This window comes from Schistocerca americana, chromosome 5, assembly GCF_021461395.2.
Source record: "Schistocerca americana isolate TAMUIC-IGC-003095 chromosome 5, iqSchAmer2.1, whole genome shotgun sequence".
Classification (NCBI taxonomy): domain Eukaryota; kingdom Metazoa; phylum Arthropoda; class Insecta; order Orthoptera; family Acrididae; genus Schistocerca; species Schistocerca americana.
The window spans coordinates 733,781,724-733,807,522 of NC_060123.1; positions in this window are offsets into that span (position 1 = coordinate 733,781,724).

Here is a 25,799-nt window from a genome sequence, read left to right on the forward strand (position 1 = left end):
GTGGTACACTCACATTTCATGGGGTCACTACGGACCAGAAAAATGTAAAAGGAAAATCTCGACTTACTGTTATGTTCCGAATCTACACCAGAGAATTCATAAATTATTGAGAAACTGTGTCATCTGTCAAAAGGCAAAATCCTTAAACATTTCCACTTCAATTCCACTAAATCCAATAGTTGCTGAAAGGCCAAACCAGCTTCTTAGTATTGATTTAGCAGGTCCAATACCCACCGGTAGGGGAGGCGCTAAATACTTAGTAGCAATCCTGGACAATTTTTCTAAGCACATAAGACTGTACGCAGTAAAATCTTCTTGTGCAAATCCAATAATTCGTCGCATTGAAAATGATTATTTCCCACGATTCGGGGTTCCAGAATCAATTTTGTCTGATAATGCTTCAAATTTCACATCACGCCCGTGGCGTGCATTTCTTGCTCGCCATAGAATCAAACAAATTTTGATATCCCGGTTTCGACCGCAATCGAATCCGACAGAAAGAATCTTCAAAGAATTTAACAGATTTATAAGGACGTACATTCCGAATAAGCAATCTAAGTGGGTAGACTTCGTAACACCATTCGAACAGATTGTAAGCCACCTTCCTCATCTGTCGACCGGATTCACGCCACATGAGTTAATGTCAAGGTCAAAAGAGAGGAATGAATGGATAGACCCCCTTCCAAAGTTACAAGACAACGAATTGGACCTAGACGCAAAAATCAGGCAAGCTCTCATATCATTGACAACGTATGCTAACCTCCGAAAAAAGGCATTTGATAAGAAGGTAAACAGAGTTATAGATTTCAAAGAAGGAGAAAAGGTATTAGTCAGGACTCACTTTAAACCATCCCTGTTGTTAAAGAAGAATCGTAAGTGGCAACACATTTATGAAGGTCCCTTTGTGATAATGAGGAAACCACACATTGGTAGCTATTTGTTATCTGACCCTGCCACGAATAAAATCAAAGGGTTGTTCCACCATCAGGATTTAAGAAAATTTTATAACGCCAGGAATTAAGTTAATTTAAGCTGTAAGAAAATTCTAAGGTATTGGAGATCAGGATTAACCAATGAGTAACAAGAACGGAACTGAACTGACTACGGACGTTAGCCGGTGCTAAAAGGAAACCTTATGTATCAAAACAACGTGTCTGGAAAATAAAATACAGAATAAGTTGTAGACAAGTATTTACATGAATAATCTTTATGTAAACAGGAGGACATGTCCTAGAGGCGATTTTCAATTTTAGTTATAAGTTAGTATGTAAGGAAAATGATGTACTCGAGAGGTATTAATTAGCCCCGAGGTACTAAAATGAGGAAAGAGGAAGGAGCGAATAATGCACTTCTCTCGCTAAATAGTAATTTGAGAATGAGCAGGAAGGAGCGAATAATGCACTTCTCTCACTAAATAGTAATATGAAAATGATGATTATATGTGCTTAGTATTAGTAAGTGAAATTTAATCGAGGACAAATTAATGACCTGTTTTAAAAGGAAATACTTAAACGTCCAGACAAAAGAGGTGACATAAATAAGGCACCACCTGTTAGCGTAAAACAGTCGGTAGATTTAACTTGTAAATTCCAGCACAGTGCTGTGCCAGCGATAAAATAACATCTCTTTGAAGTGAACAGATACCTAGGATTAAGCATGAACAGATTGATGACGCAGTGCAATTGTTCTAAAAAGGCCTGACGTTAACCTTAAGTAAAAGCGTGATGGAATAAAAAGGAAGTTTATTATATAACGCAAAGTAAGATGAGTCCAGACTATAAACAAGCTGAGTAAAAGAACATATGAGTAACATGGTTTATTATGCCAACTTCACGGTACTATTGAGCATTAGCGACACTGCAAATTCACAAGCTAGCAGCACATATAATAAGGATCTCGCCCAAGCTTCACAGGTAGCGACAGCAGCAAAAAACAACACTCTAGTGAGAGGCTTATATATATATATACAAATGATAATTAATACCCAAATGCGTAATGCATAAACTTGACTTAGTCTAAGAAATGAGCAAAGAGTAGTAAGCAAGCTGCAGCAAGATACATATTAGATATACATGCTTGAAGTGATAGATTTTATTTTAAGTGTGCACTGCAATATTTATTGTTTTCTCTGTGATTATGTGATTATTGAATCCCTTTCCTAAGTGCAAATCCTTTAAGATCCTTGATCCTATCCACTCCTCAGGATCAACTTGTAAAGATGCACGTGTGCTTAGGAAGTGAGGCACTACATATAAAAATGAGTAGGTTCGCGACGCGCATATTGCTTTTGTAATGCGCAAGGTAAATTAAATTTTCGACCTAGTTGAGGAGTAATTTAAATTCTGTCGACGATCAGCGAGTAGACCCGCTTTTCCCACCTTTCTTTTTTCGACTGTTTGTATTCCTACACGAAACTCAGAGGCGGAATTGCTATTTTCAAATCTGTCCTCGAACTTTCTTTAAAGACAAGCACATACGAGAAAACTTTTGACACTAAATAAGACGAGCACTAAAAAAAAAAAAAAAAAAAAAAAAAAAAAAAAAAAAAAAAAAAAAAAAAAAAAAAAAAAAAGCAGTATTGGTCCTACAAAATGAATAAGCAAGCGTGATAAAGATTACTATGAATGAAATTAATTTGTAAAGGAGATTGGAATGGATTTGGTCAAAGAAAAAGTACTTATAATAGCCTACCTGTGACCGTAGGCATAAATAAAAAAAAAAGACTAATTAAGAAACAATTGTTTTGATTCAAAGTGGTCAATTAGATTATTTATCGATTTAAATGAACTCTTGTAAATATTAGTATGTAAATCAACTTGCAAACACCGTGTGATGTTATGACGCGAGAATTTCTTTTAGTACACCGTTCACGCAGACGCTCACCGCAGTGCAAGTGAAGTTTTAAAGTTCGACGGTTTTCAGTGGCAGTATTATACTGCACCATATGTGTGAACAATTTCGTTGATGTGTGTAATAATCAGTGTCATTCCACACATGCAGTTGCAGCGGTAGCTACCACTTACCTGTGAATCCGTAACTGGATAGTGGACAGGAAGTGATGTGAGGCAGTTTCGGTGGCAGAAGCTCCCTCCAGCAATCTAAAAAGCACAAAGCCACGATCCGCCGAACAAAAGCGACGCACGGCACCTCAAGCGCGAAATCAACGCTCTGCAAGAAAGCTCCGGTCACGTGCGCGCGCACAGACTGAATTTCAAGATTGCTCGCAACAGTGGGGGCGGACAGCCACCACGTGACGAAATAATGTAAACGTTCAACCGCCAACACAGTTGCTGTGCGCTACATTCTGTAGTAAAAACATTCACACCCAGTACTGAAAACATTTTGTATGTATCATAAACCTTCCGAGAGACTCTAAGATAGAGAAGTTAACGTAATTATTACAATGACTGATTGTACACAGAGACAAGTCACAAGGTCACCTCTGAACACTGTTGAAATGTAAACTTTAACGAAAGGTCACGATACGAATGAAAATAAGCACACGAAAATACGTCAAAGGATCCGATCCTTCCTATATCCCATCCCAATTGTATATAAAATTAGTTTTGTAAGCTATTCTAATATAAGACATTTTATCTGTTTCATATGTGAAATAATTCGGAGAGCCACACTCGAGCCCTGAAAGTGAAAGATATGGACTTCCTTTTCGAAGCCATCACCAGTGGCCGCTCTACAATCCAAGTCTATCATAAATAGTGTATGTGCGACGAAAATAAATGTATAATTAAGTGCGACGACGGACAAGGCAATCAATCGACAAGACGATGACAATATAATGAATACTATCAAAACTGAAAGTTGTGTACCAGTTGTGATAGTCAAATTACTTTTGCAACGATGAAAAATGAAGTGTGACTCTATTTCCTTATAAATCTTGTAAATATGTGTACTTATAGCCTTAATTTTAAGAATCATCAAGATAGACTGAATCCATACAAACACTGATAGACATACAGAACAAATTCACAATGATCCACCGTCAGTAATTACAAATTGAAGCGTTAATTCTTTTATTATGGAATGAATATAAAATGAAACTTTTAATAACCTGTATGTTACACTCGAAAATTACAAATATTCCAATGTGCATGAGGATGAAAGTAATACCTTCGGTATTCCTTCCCTCCTCATGGGAGGCAGTGTAATATTAGTAATTTTCGCCTCACAAACATTAATATACGCTCAATAGTAAACGCCTGATGGCCTAAAGTTATCGAACAATTGTAAAGTAAAAGAAATGAACCATCGCATAGCATCGACAGAAACTATTATTCTTTATCTTTACCGTTCTTGCGCGGTGCCAGTAAATCTCTATGTACATGTATCGATTAATGGTGTAAAAAAGAATTCTGTTGTTTCAAGACAAATGAGGTTTTTCGCGCCTCACCTTTTACTGTTTGTGTTCCATGAGAGGCGGACGCAGACTTGCTGCGTTCCACAACTGTATTTTATATTTGATGTGAAAATGTTGAGTGAATATGCTAATTGTTATTTTTTTCCAATCACAAAAGATGTAGTTTCTTGTAACTGATATCGAACAGACAGAATCAAGAGGGCATTTTGACTGTTATGTATAAAGTATTTAACCACAATGGTCATCTATTGTAATTTAATATGAAAAGGTACGTAGCATTAAAAAAACGTGTGTTAAAGATAAGTGTGCTTATTTTCGTAAATTAACCTTGATGATTCCATCTCCTTATTTAACTGAATGATAATTATTTTTGTGTTACTTCATCAGAAATTACGATCACGCTGATGGGCCGAACGCAGCATGAGACAGAAGGAACATTATCGTTTTCCTATTATTTCTGAACCAACTTTTTCGTGTAGTGTTGCATTTCTTTTAAGGTCTATAAATCTTCTGGTCCCTTAGCGTTGATCCGGGTATGACTACATCGCGACTATAAAAGTGCACAGAAATGATAATGTTTCTTCCGAGCGATCTCAAATATATATATCAATATGCTGCTCTTATTCAGGTATTTAATGGTCAACGTATGTTATTATAATAGCGTAATAAATCCCTGATTCTGTTGCCAAGTGGCCCACCAAAATATTCACTTTTTCGACATTAAAAAAAAAAGTAACAATTCTTTTTATTTTTTGTCCCCCAAGAGCAACGCTACACGCCTTAAGTACAAGAATAGAGACTCTTCTTACAGTCGGTGCTTTGAGCATTCCCTGTGAGACCAGTAATAGTATCCGATACACCACTGCAGGTTCACTCTATTCCTTGGACATACACATTGACGATGAAACACAGAAATTACATCGGAATTTAATACAAAAGGAACTATGCCGCCTTAAGTACAAGAATAGAGACTCTTCTTACGGTCGGTGGTATGAGCATTCCATGTGAGACCAGTATTGGTTTTCGATACACCACTGGAGGTTCAATGAATTCCTTGGACATTCACATTGACGATGAAACACTGAAATTACATCGGAATTAAATACAAAAGGCACAATGCCGCCTTAAGTACAAGAATAGAGACTCTTCTTACAGTCGGTGTTTTGAGCATTCCCTGTGAGACCAGTAACAGTATACGATACACCACTGCAGGTTCAATCTATTCCTTGGACATACACATTGACGATGAAACACAGAAATTACATCGGAATTAAATACAAAAGGAACAATGCCGCCTTAAGTACAAGAATAGAGACTCTTCTTACCGTCGGTGCTTTGAGCATTCTCTGTGAGATCAGTATTAGTTTCCGATACACCACTGGAGGTTCAATGAATTCCTTGGACATTCACTTTGACGATGAAACTTTGAAATTACATCGGAATTAAATACAAAAGGCACAATGCCGCCTTAAGTACAAGAATAGAGACTCTTCTTACACTCGGATCTTTGAGCATTCCCTGTGAGACCAGTAATAGTATCCGATACACCACTGAAGTTTCAATCTATTCCTTGGACATACATATTGACGATGAAACACAGAAATTACATCGGAATTAAATACAAAAGGAACAATGCCGCCTTAAGTACTAGAATAGAGACTCTTCTTACCGTCGGTGCTTTGAGCTTTCCCTGTAAGACCAGTATTAGTTTCCGATAAACCACTGCAGGTTCAATGTATTCCTTGGACATACACATTGACGATGAAACACAGAAATTACATCGGGATTAAATACAAAAGGAACAATGCCGCCTTAAGTACTAGAATAGAGACTCTTCTTACATTCGGTGCTTTGAGCTTTCCCTGAGAGACCAGAATTAGTTTCCGCTACACCTCTGCAGGTTCAGTTTATTCCTTTTACCTTCACATTGACGATGAAACACAGTAATGGCATCGGAATTAAATACAAAAGGCACAATGCCGCCATAAGTACAAGAATAGAGACTCTTCTTACAGTCGGTGCTTTCAGCATTCCCAGTGCGACCAGTATTACTTTCCGATACACCACTGCAGGTTCAATGTATTCCTTGGACCTTCACATTGACGATGAAACACAGAAATCGCATCGGAATCAAATACAAAAGGCACAATGCCGCCTTAAGTACAAGAATAGAGACTCTTCTTACAGTCGGTGATTTGAGCATTCCCTGTGAGACCAGTAATAGTATCCGATACACCACTGCAGGTTCAATGTATTCCTTGGATATACACATTGACGATGAAACACAGAAATGGCATCGGAATTAAATACAAAAGGCACAATGCCGCCGTAAGTACAAGAATAGACACTGTTCTTACAGTCGGTGCTTTGAACATTCCCTGTGAGACCAGTATTAGTTTCCGATACACCACTGCAGGTTCAATCTATTCCTTGGACCTTCACATTGACGATGAAACACAGAAATGGCATCGGAATTAAATCCAAAACGCACAATGCCGCCTTAAGTACAAGAATAGAGACTCTTCTTACAGTCGGTGCTTTGAGCATTCCCTGTGAGATAAGTAATAGTATCCGATACACCACTGCAGGTTCAATCTATTCCTTGGACATACACATTGACGATGAAACACTGAAATAACCACGGAAATAAATACAAAAGGAACAATGCCGCCTTAAGTACAAGAATAGAGGCTCTTCTTACCGTCGGTGCTTTGGGCATTCCCTGTGAGACCAGTATTAGTTTCCGATACACCACTGCAGGTTCAATGTATTCATTGGACATACACATTGACGATGAAACACTGAAATCACATCGGAATTAAATACAAAGGGCACAATGACGCCTTAACTACAAGAAGAATGAGACTTCTTAGAGTCTGTGCTTTGATCCTTTCCTGTGAGACCAGTATTAGTTTCCGATATCCCACTGCAGGTTAAATGTATTCCATGGTCCTTCACATTGACGATGAAACACAGAAATCGCATCGGAATTACATACAAAAGGCACAATGGCGCTCTAAGTACAAGAATGGAGACTCATCTTACAATCGGTGCTTCGAGCATTCCCTGAGAGACCAGTATTAATTTCCGATACCTCCACTGCAGGTTCAATGTATTCCTTGGACTTTCACATTGACGATAAAACACAGAAATCGCATCGGAATTAAATACCAAAAGGCACAATGCCGCCTTAAGTACAACAATAGAGACTCTTCTTACCGTCGGTGCTTTGAGCATTCCCTGTGAGACCAGTATTAGATTCCGATACACCACTGGAAGTTCAATGAATTCCTTGGACATACACATTGACGATGAAACACTGAAATTAGATCGGAATTATATACATAAGGCAAAATGCCGCCATAAGTGCAATAAGAGTGAGACTTCTTAGAGTCTGTGTTTTGATCCTTTCCTGTGCGACCCGTATTAGTTTTCGATACGCCACTGCAGGTTCAATGTATTCCTTGGACCTTCTAATTGACGATGATAAACATAATTCGCAACGGAATTAAATGCAAAAGGCACAATGCCACCTTAAGTACAAGAAAACAGACTCTACTTACAGTCGGTGCTTTGATCATTCCCTGTGAGTCCAGTATTAGTTTCCGATACACCACTGCAGGTTCAATGTATTCATTGGACCTTCACATTGACGATGAAACACAGAAATGGCATCGGAATTAAATGCGATAGGCACAATGCCGCCTTAAGTACAAGAATAGAGACTCTTCTTACAGTCGGTGCTTTGAACATTCCCTGTGAGACCAGTAATAGTATCCGATACACCACTGCAGGTTCAATCTATTCCTTGGACATACACATTGACGATGAAACACAGAAATAGCATCGGAATTAAATACAAATGCTCAATGCCGCCTTAAGTACAAGAATAGAGACTCTTCTTACAGTCGGTGCTTTGAGCATTCCCTGTGAGACCAGTATTAGTTTCCGATACACCACTGCAGGTTCAATGTATTCCTTGGACCTTCACATTGACGATGAAACACAGAAATCGCATCGGAATCAAATACAAAAGGCACAATGCCGCCTTAAGTACAAGAATAGAGACTCTTCTTACAGTCGGTGTTTGAGCGTTCCCTGAGAGACCACTAATTGTATCCGATACACCACTGCAGGTTCAATCTATTCCTTGGACATACACATTGACGATGAAACACAGAAATGGCATCGGAATTAAATACAATAGGCACAATGCCGCCTAAAGTACAAGAATAGAGACTCTTCTTACCGTCGGTGCTTTGAGCATTCCCTGTGAGACCAGTATTAGTTTCCGATACACCACTGCAGGTTCAATGTATTCCTTGGACCGTCACATTGACGATGAAACACAGAAATGGCATCGGAATTAAATACAAAAGGCACTATGCCGCCTTAAGTACAAGATTAGAGACTCTTCTTACAGTCGGTGCTTTGAGCATTCTCTGTGAGACCAGTATTAGTTTCCGATACACCACTGCAGGTTCAATGTATTCCTTGGACCTTCACAATAGACGAGAAACACAGAAATGGCATCGGAATTAAATCCAAAACGCACAATGCCGCCTTAAGTACAAGAATAGAGACACTTCTTACAGTCGGTGCTTTGAGTAATCCCTGTGAGACCAGTAATAGTATCCGATACACCACTGCAGGTTCAATCTATTCCTTGGACATACACATTGACGATGAATCACAGAAATTACATCGGAATTAAATACAAAAGGAACAATGCCGCCTTAAGTACAAGAATAGAGACTCTTCTTACAGTCGGTGCTTTGAGCATTCCCTGTGAGACCAGTATTAGTTTCCGCTACACCTCTGCAGGTTCAGTATATTCCTTGGACCTTCACATTGACGATGAAACACAGAAATGGCATCGATATTAAATGCAAAAGGCACAATGCCGCCTTAAGTACAAGAATAGAGACTCTTCTTACAGTCTGTGCTTTGAGCATTCCCTGTGAGACCAGTATTAGTTTCCGCTACACCTCTGCAGGTTCAGTTTATTCCTTGGACCTTCACATTGACGATGAAATACAGAAATGGCATCGGAATTAAATACAAAAGGCACAATGCCGCCTTAAGTACAAGAATACAGACTCTGCTTACAGTCGGTGCTTTGAGCATTCCCTGAGAGACCAGTATTAGCTTCCGATACACCACTGCAGGTTCAATGTATTCCTTGGACCTTCACATTGACGATGAAACACAGGAATCGCATCGGAATCAAATACAAAAGGCACAATGCCGCCTTAAGTACAAGAATAGAGACTCTTCTTACAGTCGGTGGTTTGAGCACTCCCTGTGAGACAAGTAATAGTATCCGATACACCACTGCAGGTTCAATCTGTTCCTTGGGCATACACATTGACGATGAAACACTGAAATTACATCGGAATTAAATACAAAAGGAACAATGCCACCTTAAGTACAAGAATAGAGACTCTTCTTACCGTCGGTGCTTTGGGCATTCCCTGTGAGACCAGTATTAGTTTCCGATACACCACTGCAGGTTCAATGTATTCCTTGGACATACACATTGGCGATGAAACACTGAAATCACATCGGAATTAAATACAAAGGGCACAATGAGGCCTTAACTACAAGAAGAATGAGACTTCTTAGAGTCTGTGCTTTGATCCTTTCCTGTGAGACCAGTATTAGTTTCCGATATACCACTGCAGGTTAAATGTATTCCATGGTCCTTCAAATTGACGATGAAACACTGAAATCGCATCGGAATTACATACAAAAGGCACAATGGAGCTCTAAGTACAAGAATGGAGACTCATCTTACAATCGGTGCTTCGAGCATTCCCTGAGAGACCAGTATCAATTTCCGATACACCACTGCAGGTTCAATGTATTCCTTGGACCTTCACACTGACGATAAAACACAGAAATCTTATCGGAATTAAATACCAAAAGGCACAATGCCGCCTTAAGTTCAAGAATAGAGACTCTTCTTACCGTCGGTGCTTTGAGCATTCGCAGTGAGACCAGTATTAGTTTCCGATACACCACTGGAGGTTCAATGAGTTCCTTGGACATACACATTGACGATGAAACACTAAAATTACATCGGAATTAAGTACAAAAGGCACAATGCCGCCTTAAGTACAAGATTAGGGACTCTTCTTACAGTAGGTGCTTCGAGCATTCCCTGTGAGACCAGTATTAGTTTCCGATACACCACTGCAGGTTCAATGTATTCCTTGGACATACACATTGACGATGAAACACTGAAATTACATCGGAATTATAGCAAAAGGCACAATGCCGCCTTAAGTACAAGAATAGAGACTCTTCTTACAGTCGGTGCTTTGAGCATTCCCTGTGAGACCAGTAATAGTATCCGATACACCACTGCAGGTTCAATGTATTCCTTGGAAATTCACATTGACGATGAAACACAGAAATGGCCTCGGAATTAAATCCAAAACGCACAATGCCGCCTTAAGTACAAGAATAGAGACTCTTCTTACAGTCGGTGCTGTGAGCATTCCCTGTGAGACCAGTATTAGTTTCCGCTACACCTCTGCAGGTTCAGTTTATTCCTTGGACCTTCACATTGACGATGAAACCCAGAAATGGCATCGGAATTAAATACAAAAGGCACAATGCCGCCTTAAGTACAAGAATAGAAACTCTTCTTACAGTCGGTGCTTTGAGCATTCCCTGTGAGACCAGTATTAGTTTCCGATACACCACTGCAGGTTCAATGTATTCCTTGGACTTTCACATTGACGATGAATCACAGAAATCGCATCGGAATCAAATACAAAAGGCACAATGCCGCCTTAAGTACAAGAATAGAGACTCTTCTTACAGTCGGTGCTTTGAGCATTCCCTGTGAGACCAGTAATAGTATCCGATACACCACTGCAGGTTCAATCTATTCCTTGGACATACATATTGACGATGAAACACAGAAATGGCATCGGAATTAAATACAAAAGGCACAATGCCGCCTTAAGTACAATAATAGAGACTCTTCTTACAGTCGGTGGTTTGAGCATTCCCTGTGAGACCAGTATTAGTTTCCGATACACCACTGCAGGTCCAATGTATTCCTTGGACCTTCGCATTGACGATGAAACACAGAAATGGAATCGGAATTAAATACAAAAGGCACAATGCCCCCTTAAGTACAAGAATAGTGACTCTTCTTACAGTCGGTGATTTGAGCATTCCCTTGGACACCAGTATTAGTTTCCGATACACCACTGCAGGTTCAATGTATTCCTTGGAAATTCACATTTACAATGAAACACAGAAATGGCATCGGAATTAAATCCAATACGCACAATGCCGCCTAAGTACAAGAATAGAGACTCTTCTTAGAGTCGGTGCTTTGAGCATTCCCCGTGAGACCAGTATTAGTTTCCGCTACACCACTGCAGGTTCAATGTATTCCTTGGACCTTCACATTGTCTATGAAACACAAAAATCGCATCGGAATTAAATCCAAAACGCACAATGCCGCATTAAGTACAAGAATAGAGACTCTTCTTACAGTCGGTGCTTTGAGCATTCCCTGTGAGACCAGTATTAGTTTCCGATACACCACTGCAGGTTCAATGTATTCCTTGGACCTTCACATTGACGATGAAACACAGAAATCGCATCGGAATCAAATACAAAAGGCACAATGCCGCCTTAAGTACAAGAATAGAGACTCTTCTTACAGTCGGTGTTTGAGCGTTCCCTGAGAGACCAGTAATAGTATCCGATACACCACTGCAGGTTCAATCTATTCCTTGGACATACACATTGACGATGAAACACAGAAATGGCATCGGAATTAAATACAATAGGCACAATGCCGCCTTAAGTACAAGAATAGAGACTCTTCTTACCGTCGGTGCTTTGAGCATTCCCTGTGAGACCAGTATTAGTTTCCGATACACCACTGCAGGTTCAATGTATTCCTTGGACCGTCACATTGACGATGAAACACAGAAATGGCATCGGAATTAAATACAAAAGGCACTATGCCGCCTTAAGTACAAGAATAGAGACACTTCTTACAGTCGGTGCTTTGAGTAATCCCTGTGAGACCAGTAATAGTATCCGATACACCACTGCGGGTTCAATCTATTCCTTGGACCGTCACATTGGCGATGAAACACTGAAATCACATCGGAATTAAATACAAAGGGCACAATGAGGCCTTAACTACAAGAAGAATGAGACTTCTTAGAGTCTGTGCTTTGATCCTTTCCTGTGAGACCAGTATTAGTTTCCGATATACCACTGCAGGTTAAATGTATTCCATGGTCCTTCAAATTGCCGATGAAACACTGAAATCGCATCGGAATTACATACAAAAGGCACAATGGAGCTCTAAGTACAAGAATGGAGACTCATCTTACAATCGGTGCTTCGAGCATTCCCTGAGAGACCAGTATTAATTTCCGATACACCACTGCAGGTTCAATGTATTCCTTGGACCTTCACACTGACGATAAAACACAGAAATCTTATCGGAATTAAATACCAAAAGGCACAATGCCGCCTTAAGTTCAAGAATAGAGACTCTTCTTACCGTCGGTGCTTTGAGCATTCCCAGTGAGACCAGTATTAGTTTCCGATACACCACTGGAGGTTCAATGAATTCCTTGGACATACACATTGACGATGAAACACTAAAATTACATCGGAATTAAGTACAAAAGGCACAATGCAGCCTTAAGTACAAGATTAGAGACTCTTCTTACAGTCGGTGCTTCGAGCATTCCCTGTGAGACCAGTATTAGTTTCCGATACACCACTGCAGGTTCAATGTATTCCTTGGACATACACATTGACGATGAAACACTGAAATTACATCGGAATTATATACAAAAGGCACAATGCCGCCTTAAGTACAAGAATAGAGACTCTTCTTACAGTCGGTGCTTTGAGCATTCCCTGTGAGACCAGTAATAGTATCCGATACACCACTGCAGGTTCAATGTATTCCTTGGAAAATCACATTGACGATGAAACACAGAAATGGCCTCGGAATTAAATCCAAAACGCACAATGCCGCCTTAAGTACAAGAATAGAGACTCTTCTTACAGTCGGTGCTGTGAGCATTCCCTGTGAGACCAGTATTAGTTTCCGCTACACCTCTGCACGTTCAGTTTATTCCTTGGACCTTCACATTGACGATGAAACCCAGAAATGGCATCGGAATTAAATACAAAAGGCACAATGCCGCCTTAGGTACAAGAATAGAAACTCTTCTTACAGTCGGTGCTTTGAGCATTCCCTGTGAGACCAGTAATAGTATCCGATACACCACTGCAGGTTCAATCTATTCCTTGGACATACATATTGACGATGAAACACAGAAATGGCATCGGAATTAAATACAAAAGGCACAATGCCGCCTTAAGTACAATAATAGAGACTCTTCTTACAGTCGGTGGTTTGAGCATTCTCTGTGAGACCAGTATTAGTTTCCGATACACCACTGCAGGTTCAATGTATTCCTTGGACCTTCGCATTGACGATGAAACACAGAAATGGAATCGGAATTAAATACAAAAGGCACAATGCCCCCTTAAGTACAAGAATAGAGACTCTTCTTACAGTCGGTGATTTGAGCATTCCCTGGGACACCAGTATTAGTTTCCGATACACGACTGCAGGTTCAATGTATTCCTTGGACCTTCACATTGACGATGAAACACAGAAATGGCATCGGAATTAAATCCAATACGCACAATGCCGCCTAAGTACAAGAATAGAGACTCTTCTTACAGTCGGTGCTTTGAGCATTCCCTGTGAGACCAGTATTAGTTTCCGCTACACCACTGCAGGTTCAATGTATTCCTTGGACCTTCACATTGACTATGAAACACAGAAATCGCATCGGAATTAAATCCAAAACGCACAATGCCGCCTTAAGTACAAGAATACTGACTCTACTTACAGTCGGTGGTTTGAGCATTTCCTGTGAGACCAGTATTAGTTTCCGATAACCACTGCAGGTTCAATGTATTCCTTGGACATACTCATTGTAGATGAAACACTGAAATTACATCGGAATTATATACAAAAGGCATAATGCCGCCATAAGTGCAAGATGAGTGAGACTTCTTAGAGTCTGTGTTTTGATCCTTTAATGTGCGACCCGTATTAGTTTCCGATACACCTCTGCAGGTTCAATGTATTCCATGGACCTTCACATTGACGATTAAACACAGAAATCGATCGGGAATTAAATACAAAAGGCACAATGCCGCCTTAAGTTCAAGAATAGAGACTCTTCTTACAGTCGGTGCTTTGAGCATTCCCTGTGAGACCAGTATTAGTTTCCGATACACCACTGCAGGTTCAATGTATTCTTTGGTCCTTCACATTGACGATGATTCACAGAAATCGCATCGGAATTAAATACAAAAGGCACAATGCCACCTTAAGTACAAGAATCGAGACTCTTCTTACAGTCGGTGCTTTGAGAATTCACTGTGAGACCAGTATTAGTTTCCGATACACCACTGGAGGTCCAATGTACCCTTGGACATACACATCGACGATGAATCACAGAAATCGCATCGGAATCAAATACAAAAGGCACAACGCCGCCTTAAGTACAAGAATAGAGACTCTTCTTACAGTCGGTGCTTTGAGCATTCCCTGTGAGACCAGTAATAGTATCCGATACACCACTGCAGGTTCAATCTATTCCTTGGACATACATATTGACGATGAAACACAGAAATGGCATCGGAATTAAATACAAAAGGCACAATGCCGCCTTAAGTACAATAATAGAGACTCTTCTTACAGTCGGTGGTTTGAGCATTCCCTGTGAGACCAGTATTAGTTTCCGATACACCACTGCAGGTTCAATGTATTCCTTGGACCTTCACATTGACGATGAAACACAGAAATGGCATCGGAATTAAATACAAAGGGCACAATGCTGCCTTAAGTACAAGAATAGACACTCTTCTTACAGTCTGAGCTTTGAGCATTCCCTGAGACACCGGTATTAATTTCCGATACACCACAGCAGGTTCAATGTATTCCTCAGACATTCACATTGACGATGAAACACAGAAATCACATTGGAATTAAATACAAAAAGCACAATGCCGCATTAAATACAGGAATAGACACTCTTCTTACAGTCAGTGCTTTGAGCATTCCCTGTGAGACCAGTATTAGTTTCCGATACACCACTGGAGGTTCAATATATTCCTTGGACCTTCACATTGACGATGAAACACAGAAATGGCAACGGAATTATATACAAAAGGCACAATGACGCCTTAAGTACAAGAATAGAGACTCTTCTTACAGACGTTGTTTGAGCATTCCCTGTGAGACTAGTATTAATTTCCGATACACCACTGCAGGTTCAATGTATTCCTTGGACCTTCACATTGACGATGAAACACAGAAATCGCATCGGAATTAAATACAAAAGGCACAATGCCACCTTAAGTACAAGAATACAGACTCTACTTACAGTCGGTGCTTTGAGCATTCCCTGTGGGACCAGTATTAGTTTCCGTTACTCCATTGCAGTTTCAATGTATTCTTTGGACCTTCAAATTGACGATGAAACACCGAAATCGCATTGGAATTAAATACTAAAGGCACAATGCCGCCTTAAGTACAAGAATAGAGACTCTTCTTACAGTCTGTGCTTTGAGCATTCCCTGTGAGACCAGTATTAGTATCCCATACACCACTGCAGATTCAATGTATTCCTTGGACATACACATTGACGATGAAACACTGAAATTACTTCGGAATTAATTACAAAAAGGCACAATGTCGCCTTAAGTACGAGAATAGAGACTCTTCTTGCATTCGGTGCTTTGAGCATTCCCTGTGAGACCAGTATGAGTATCCGGTACACCACTTCAGGTTCAATGTATTCCTAGGAGATACACATCGAAGATGAAACACAGAAATGGCATCGGAATTAAATACAATGGGCACAATGCCGCCTTAAGTACAAGAACAGAGACTCTTCTTACAGTCGGTGTTTGGAGCATTCCCTGTGAGACCAGTATTAGTTTCCGATACACCACTGCAGGTTGAATGTATTCCTTGGAGCTTCACATTGACGATGAAGCACACAAATCGCATCGGAATTAAATGCAAAAGGCACAATGCCACCTTAAGTACAAGAATACAGACTCTACTTACAGTCGGTGATTTGAGCATTCGCTGTGAGACCAGTATATGTTTCCGATACACCACTGCAGGTTCAATGTATTCCTCGGACCTTCACATTGACGATGAAACACAGAAATCGCATCGGAATTAAATACTAAAGGCCCAATGCAGCCATAAGTACAAGAATAGAGACTCCTCTTACAGTCGGTGCTCTGAGCATTCCCTGTGAGACCAGTATTAGTTTCCGATACACCCCTGCCGGTTCAGTGTATTCCTTGGACTTTCACATCGACGATGAAACACAGAAATGGCATCGGAATTAAATACAAAGGGCACAATGCCGCCTTAAGTACAAGAATAGACACACTTCTTACAGTCGGTGCTTTGAGCATTCCCAGTGATACCAGTATTAGTTTCCGATACACCACTGCAGGTTCAATGTATTCCTTGGACCTTCACATTGACGATGAAAGACAGATACCGCATCGGAATTAAATACAAAAGGCCCAATGCCGCATTAAGTATAAGAATAGAGACTCTTCTTACAGTCGGTGCTTTGAGCATTCCCTGTGAGACCAGTATTAATTGCCGATATACCACTGCAGGTTCAATGTATTCCTTGGACCTTCACATTGACGATGAAACACAGAAATCGCCTCGGAATTAAATACAAAAGGCACAATGCCGCCTTAAGTACAAGAATAGAGACTCTTCATACAGTCAGTGCTTTGAGCATTCCCTGTGAGACCAGTATTAGATTCCGATACACCACTGCAGGTTCAATGTATTCCTTGGACCTTCACATTGACGATGAAACACAGAAATCGCATCGGAATTAAATACAAAAAGCACGATGCCACCTTAAGTACAAGAATACAGACTCTACTTACAGTCGGTGCTTTGAGCATTCCCTGTGAGACCAGTATTAGTTTCCGATACACGACTGCAGTTTCAGTGTATACCTTGGACCTTCTCATTGCCGATGACACACAGAAATCGCATTGGAATTAAATACAAAAGGCACAATGCCGCCTTAAGTACAAGAATAGAGACTCTTCTTACAGTCTGTGCTTTGAGCATTCCCTGTGAGACCAGATTTAGTATCCGGTACACCACTGCAGATTCAGTGTATTCCTTCGACATACACATTGACGATGAAACACTGAAATTACATCGGAATTAAATACAAAAGGAACAACGCCGCCTTAAGTACAAGAATAGAGACTCTTCTTACTGTTGGTGCTTTGAGCATTCCCTGTGAGACCAGTATTAGTTTCCGATACACCTCTATTGGTTCAGTGTATTCCTTGGAAACAAGCATTGATGATGAAACACGGAAATTACATGGAATTGAATACAAAGGGCACAATGACGCCTTAAGTACAAGCAGAGTGAGACTTCTTAGAGTCTGTGTTTTGATCCTTTCCTGTGCGACCCGTATTAGCTTCCGATACGCCACTGCAGGTTCAATGTATCCCTTGGACCTTCACATTGACGATGAAACACAGAAATCGAATCGGAATTAAATACAAAAGGCAGAATGCCGCCTTAAGTACAAGAATAGAGACTCTTCTTACAGTCGGTGATTTGAACATTCCTTGTGAGACCAGTATTAGTATCTGGTACACCACTTCAGGTTCAATGTATTCCTTGGACATACACATCGACGATGAAACACAGAGATGGCATCGGAATTAAATATAAAGGGCACAATGCTGCCTTAAGTACAAGAATAGACACTCTTCTTACAGTCGGTGCTTTGAGCATTCCCTGTGAGTCCAGTATTAGTTTCCGATACACCACTGCAGGTTCAATGTATTCCTTGGACCTTCACATTGACGATGAAACACAGAAATCGCATCGGAATTAAATACAAAAGGCACAATGCCGCCTTAAGTACAAGAATACAGACTCTACTTACAGTCGGTGCTTTGAGCATACCTTGTGAGACCAGTATTAGTTTCCGATACACCACTGCAGTTTCAATGTATTCCTTGGACCTGCACATTGACGATGAAACATAGAAATCGCATCGGAATTAAATACAAAAAGGCACAATTCCGCCGTAAGTACAAGAACAGAGACTCTTCTTACAGTCGGTGCTTTGAGCATTCCCTGTGAGACCAGTGTTAGTTTCCGATTCACCACTGCAGGTTCAATGTATACCTTGGACCTTCGCATTGACGATTATACACAGAAATCGCATCGGAATTAAATACAAAAGGCACAATGCCGCCTTAAGTACAAGAATAGAGACTCTTCTACAGTCGGTGCTTTGAGCATTCCCTGTGAGACCAGTATTAGTTTCCGATACACCACCGCAGGTTCAGTGTATTCCTTGGACTTTTACATCGACGATGAAACACAGAAATGGCATCGGAATTAAATACAAAGGCACAATGCCGCCTTAAGTACAAGAATAGACACTCTTCTTACAGTCGGTGCTTTGAGCATTCCCTGTGAGACCAGTATTAGTTTCCGATACACCACTGCAGGTTCAATGTATTCCTTGGACCTTCACATTGACGATGAAAGACAGACATCGCATCGGAATTAAATACAAACGGCCCAATGCCGCCTTATGTACCAGAATAGAGACTCTTCTTACAGCCGGTGCTTTGAGCGTTCCCTGTGAGACCAGTATTAGTTTCCGATACACCACTGCTGGTTCAATGTATTCCTTGGAAATAAGCATTGACGATGAAACACTGAAATTACATCGGAATTAAATACAAAGGGCACAATGACGCCTTAAGTACAAGCAGAGTGAGACTTCTTAGAGTCTGTGTTTGATCCTTTCCTGTGCGACCCGTATTAGTTTCCGATACGCCACTGCAGGTTCAATGTATCCCTTGGACCTTCACATTGACGATGAAACACAGAAATCGCATCGGAATTAAATACAAAGGCACAATGCCGCCTTAAGTTCAAGAATAGGGACTCTTCATACAGTCGGTGCTTTGAGCATTCCCTGTGAGACCAGTATTAGTTTCCGATACACCACTGCAGGTGCAATGTATTCCTTGGACCTTCACATTGACGATGAAACACAGAAATCGCATCGGAATTAAATACAAAAGGCACAATGCCGCCTTAAGTACAAGAATACAGACTCTACTTACAGTCGGTGTTTTGAGCATTCCCTGTGAGACCAGTATTAGTTTCCGATACACCACTGCAGGTTCTATATATTCCTTGGACCTTCACATCGACGATGAAACACAGAAATCGCATCGGAATTAAATACAAAAAGGCACAATGCCGCCTTAAGTACAAGAATAGACACTCTTCTTACAGTCGGTGCTTTGAGCATTCCTTGTGAGACCATTATTAGTATCCGGTACACCACTTCAGTTTCAATGTATTCCTTGGACATACACATCGACGATGAAACACAGAAATGGCATCGGAATTAAATACAAAGGGCACAATGCCGCCTTAAGTACAAGAATAGACACTCTTCTTACAATCGGTGCTTTGAGCATTCCCTGTGAGACCGGTATTAGTTTCCGATACACCACTGCAAGTTCAATGTATTCCTTGGACCTTCACATTGACGATGAAAGACAGATACCGCATCGTAATTAAATACAAAAGGCCCAATGCCGCCTTAAGTATAAGAATAGAGACTCTTCTTACAGTCGGTGCTTTGAGCATTCCCTGTGAGACCAGTATTAATTTCCGATACACCACTGCAGGTTCAATATATTCCTTAGACCTTCACATTGACGATTATACACAGAAATCGCCTCGGAATTAAATACAAAAGGCACAATGCCGCCTTAAGTACAAGAATAGAGACTCTTCATAGAGTCGGTGTTTTGAGCATTCCCTGTGAGACCAGTATTAGATTCCGATACACCACTGCAGGTTCAATGTATTCCTTGGACCTTCACATTAACGATGAAACACAGAAATCGCATCGGAATTAAATACAAAAAGCACGATTCCGCCTTATGTACAAGTATACAGACTCTACTTACAGTCGGTGCTTTGAGCATTCCCTGTGAGACCAGTATTAGTTTCCGATACACCACTGCAGGTTCAATGTATACCTTGGACCTTCTCATTGACGATGACACACAGAAATCGCATTGGAATTAAATACAAAGGGCACAATGCCGCCTTAAGTTCAAGAATAGAGACTCTTCTTACAGTCTGTGCTTTGAGCATTCCCTGTGAGACCAGTTTTAGTATCCGGTACACCACTGCAGATTCAGTGTATTCCTTCGACATACACATTGACGATGAAACACTGAAATTACATCGGAATTAAATACAAAAGGAACAATGCCGCCTTAAGTACAAGTATAGAGACGCTTCTTACTGTTGGTGCTTTGAGCATTCCCTGTGAGACCAGTATTAATTTCCGATACACCACTGCTGGTTCAATGTATTCCTTGGAAACAAGCATTGATGATGAAACACTGAAATTACATGGAATTGAATACAAAGGGCACAATGACGCCTGAAGTACAAGCAGAGTGAGACTTCTTAGAGTCTGTGTTTTGATCCTTTCCTGTGCGACCCGTATTAGCAGCCGATACGCCACTGCAGGTTCAATGTATCCCTTGGACCTTCGCATTGACGATTATACAAAGAAATCGCATCGGAATTAAATACAAAATGCACAATGCCGCCTTAAGTACAAGAATAGAGACTCTTCTTACAGTCGGTGCTTTGAGCATTCCCTGTGAGACCAGTATTAGTTTCCGATACACCACCGCAGGTTCCGTGTACTCCTTGGACTTTCACATCGACGAATAAACACAGAAACGGCATCGGAATTAAATACAAAGGGCACAATGCCGCTTTAGTACAAGAATAGAGACTCTTCTTACAGTCTGTGCTTTGAGCATTCCCTGTGAGACCAGTATTAGTATCCGATACACCACTGCAGGATCATTGCATTCCTTGGACCTTCACATTGACGATGAAACACAGAAATCGCATCGGAATTAAATACAAAAAGGCACAATTCTGCGTTAAGTACAAAAAGAGAGACTCTTCTTACAGTCGGTGCTATGAGCATTCCCTGTGAGACCAGTATTAGTATCCGATACACCACTGCAGATTCAATGTATTCCTTGGGCATACACATTGACGATGAATCACTGAAATTACATCGACATTAAATACAAAAGGAACAATGTCGCCTTAAGTACAAGAATAGAGACTGTTCTTACTGTCGGTGTTTTGAGGATTCCCTCTGAGACCAGTATTAGTTTCCGATACACCACAGACGGTCCAATGTATTCCTTGGACCTTCACATTGACGATGAAACACAGAAATCGCATCGGAATTAAATACAAAAGGCACAATGCCGCCTTAAGTACAAGAAGAGAGACTCTTCTTACAGTCGGTGCTTTGAGCATTCCCTGTGAGACCAGTATTAGTTTCCGATTCCCCACTGCAGGTTCAAATTATACCTTGGACCTTCACATTGACGATTATACACAGAAATCGCATCGGAATTAAATACAAAGGCACAATGCCGCCTTAAGTACAAGAATACAGACTCTACTTACAGTCGTTTCTTTGAGCATTCCCTGTGAGACCAGTATTAGTTTCGCTTCACACCACTGCAGGTTCAATGTATTCCTTGGACCTTCACATTGACGATGAAACACAGAAATCGCATTGGAATTAAACACAAAAGGCACAATGCCGCCTAAAGTACAAAAATAGAGACTCTTCTTACTGTCGGTGCTTTGAGCATACCCTGTGAGACCAGTATTAGTTTCCGATACACCACTGCTGGTTCAACGTATTCCTTGGAAATAAGCATTGACGATGAAACACTGAAATTACATCGGAATTAAATACAAAGGGCACAATGACGCCTTAAGTACATGCAGAGTGAGACTTCTAAGAGTCTGTGTTTTGATCCTTTCCTGTGCGACCCGTATTAGTTTCCGATACGCCACTGCAAATTCAATGTATCCCTTGGAACTTCACATTGACGATGAAACACAGAAATTGCATCGGAATTAAATACAAAGGGCACAATGCCGCCTTAAGTACAAGAATAGACACTCCTCTTACAGTCGGTGATTTGAGCATTCCCTGTGAGACCAGTATTAGTATCCGATACACCACTGCAGGTTCAATGTATTCCTTAGACATACACATTGACGATGAAACACTGAAATTACATCGGAATTAAATACAAAAGGCACAATGCCGCCTTAAGTACAAGAATACAGACTCTACTTACAGTCGGTGCGTTTAGCATTCCCTGTGAGACCAGCATTAGTTTCTGATACACCACTGCAGGTTCAATGTATTCCTTGGACCTTCACATTGACGAAGAAACACAGAAATCGCATCGGAATTAAATACAAAAGGCGCAATGCCGCCTTAAGTACAAGAATACAGACTCTACTTACCGTCGGTGCTTTGAGCATTAACTGTGAGACCAGTATTAGTTTCCGATACACCACTGCAGGTTCAATGTATTCCTTGGACATACACATTGGCGATGAAACACTGAAATTACATCGGAATTAAATACAAAAAGGAACAATGTCGCCTTAAGTACAAGAATAGAGACTCTTCTTACTGTCGGTGTTTTGAGCATTCCCTCTGAGACCAGTATTAGTTTCCGATACACCACTGCAGGTCCAATGTATTCCTTGGACCTTCACATTGACGATGAAACACAGAAATCGCATCGGAATTAAATACAAAAGGCACAATGCCGCCTTAAGTAAAAGAATAGGGACTCTTCTTACAGTCGGTGCTTTGAGCATTCCCTGTGAGACCAGTATTAGTTTCCGATACACCACCGCAGGTTCGGTGTATTCCTTGGACTTTCACATCGACGATGAAACACAGAAATGGCATCGGAATTAAATACAAACGGCACAATGCCGCCTTAAGTACAAGAATAGACCCTCTTCTTACAGTCCGTGCTTTGAGCATTCCCTGTGAGACCAGTATTAGTTTCCGATGCACCACTGCAGGTTCAATGTATTTCTTGGACCTTTACATTGACGATGAAAGACAGAAATCGCATCGGAATTAAATACAAACGGCCCAATGCCGCTTTAAGTACAAGAATAGAGACTCTTCTTACAGCCGGTGCTTTGAGCGTTCCCTGTGAGACCAGTATTAGTTTCCGATACACCACTGCTGGCTCAATGTATTCCTTGGAAATAAGCATTGACGATAAAACACTGAAATTACATCGGAATTAAATACAAAGGGCACAATGACGCCTTAAGTACAAGCAGAGTGAGACTTCTTAGAGTCTGTGTTTTGATCCTTTCCTGTGCGACCCATATTAGTTTCCGATACGCCACTGCAGGTTCAATGTATCCCTTGGACCTTCACATTGGCGATGAAACACAGAAATCGCACCGGAATGAAATACCAAAGGCAGAATGCCGCCTTAAGTACAAGAATAGAGACTCTTCTTACAGTCGGTGCTTTGAGAATTCCTTGTGAGACCAGTATTAATATCCGGTACACCACTTCAGGTTCAATATATTCCTTGGACATACACATCGACGATGAAACACAGAAATGGCATCGGAATTAATTACAAAGGGCACAATGCCGCCTTAACTGCAAGAATAGACACTCTTCTTACAGTCGGTGATTTGAGCATTCCCTGTGAGACCAGTATTAGTATCCGATACACCACTGCAGGTTCAATGTATCCCTTGGACATACACATTGACGATGAAACACTGAAATTACATCGGAATTAAATACAAAAGGCACAATGCCGCCTTAAGTACAAGAATACAGACTCTACTTACAGGCGGTGCGTTTAGCATTCCCTGTGAGACCAGCATTAGTTTCTGATACACCACTGCAGGTTCAATGTATTCCTTGGACCTTCACATTGACGATGAAACACAGAAATCGCATCGGAATTAAATACCAAAAGGCACAATTCCGCCTTAAGTACAAGAATAGAGACTCTTCTCACAGTCGGTGCTTTGAGCATTCCCTGTGAGACCAGTATTAGTATCCGATACACCACTGCAGGTTCAATGTATTCCTTGGACATACACATTGACGATGAAACACTGAAATTACATCGGAATTAAATTCAAAAGGAACAGCGTCGCCTTAAGTACAAGAATAGAGACTCTTCTTACTGTCGGTGTTTTGAGCATTCCCTCTGAGACCAGTATTAGTTTCCGAAACACCACTGCAAGTCCAATGTATTCCTTGGACCTTCACATTGACGATGAAACACAGAAATCGCATCTGAATTAAATACAAAAGGCACAATGCCGCCTTAAGTACAAGAATAGAGACTCTTCTTACAGTCGGTGATTTGAGCATTCCCTGTGAGACAAGTATTAGTTTCCGATACACCACTGCAGTCTCAATGTATTCCTTGGACCTTCTCACTGACGATTATATACAGAAATCGCATTGGAATTAAATACAAAAGGCACAATGCCGCCTTAAGTACAAGAATAGAGTCTCTTCATACAGTCGGTGCTTTGAGCATTCCCTGTGAGACCAGTATTAGTTTCCGATACACCACTGCAGGTTCAATGTATTCCTTGGACCTTCACATTGACGATGAAACACAGAAATCGTATCGGAATTAAATACAAAAAGCACGATGCCGCCTTAAGTCCAAGAATACAGACTCTACTTACAGTCGGTGCTTTGAGCATTCCCTGTGAGACCAGTAATAGTTTCCGATACACCACTGCAGGTTCAATGTATTCCTTGGACATTCACATTGACTATGAAACACAGAAATCGCATTGGAATTAAATGCAAAAGGAACACTGCCGCCTTAAGTACAAGAATAGGGAATCTTCTTACAGTCTGTGCTCTGAGCATTCCCTGTGAGACCAGTATCAGTATCCGATACACCACTGCAGGTTCATTGCATTCCTTGGACCTTCACATTGACGATGAAACACAGAAATCGCATCGGAATTAAATACAAAAAGACACAATTCCGCCTTAAGTACAAGAATAGAGACTCTTCTTACAGTCGGTGCTTTGAACATTCCCTGTGAGACCAGTATTAGTATCCGATATACCACTGCAGGTTCAATGTATTCCTCGGACATACACATTGACGGTGAAACACTGAAATTACATCGGAATTAAATACAAATGGAACAATGTCGCCTTAGGTACAAGAATAGAGACTGTTCTTACTGTCGGTGCTTTTGAGCATTCCCTCTGAGACCAGTATTAGTTTCCGATACACCACTCCAGGTCCAATGTATTCCTTGGACTTTCACATTGACGATGAAACACAGAAATCGCATCGGAATTAAATACAAAAGGCACAATGCCGCCTTAAGTAC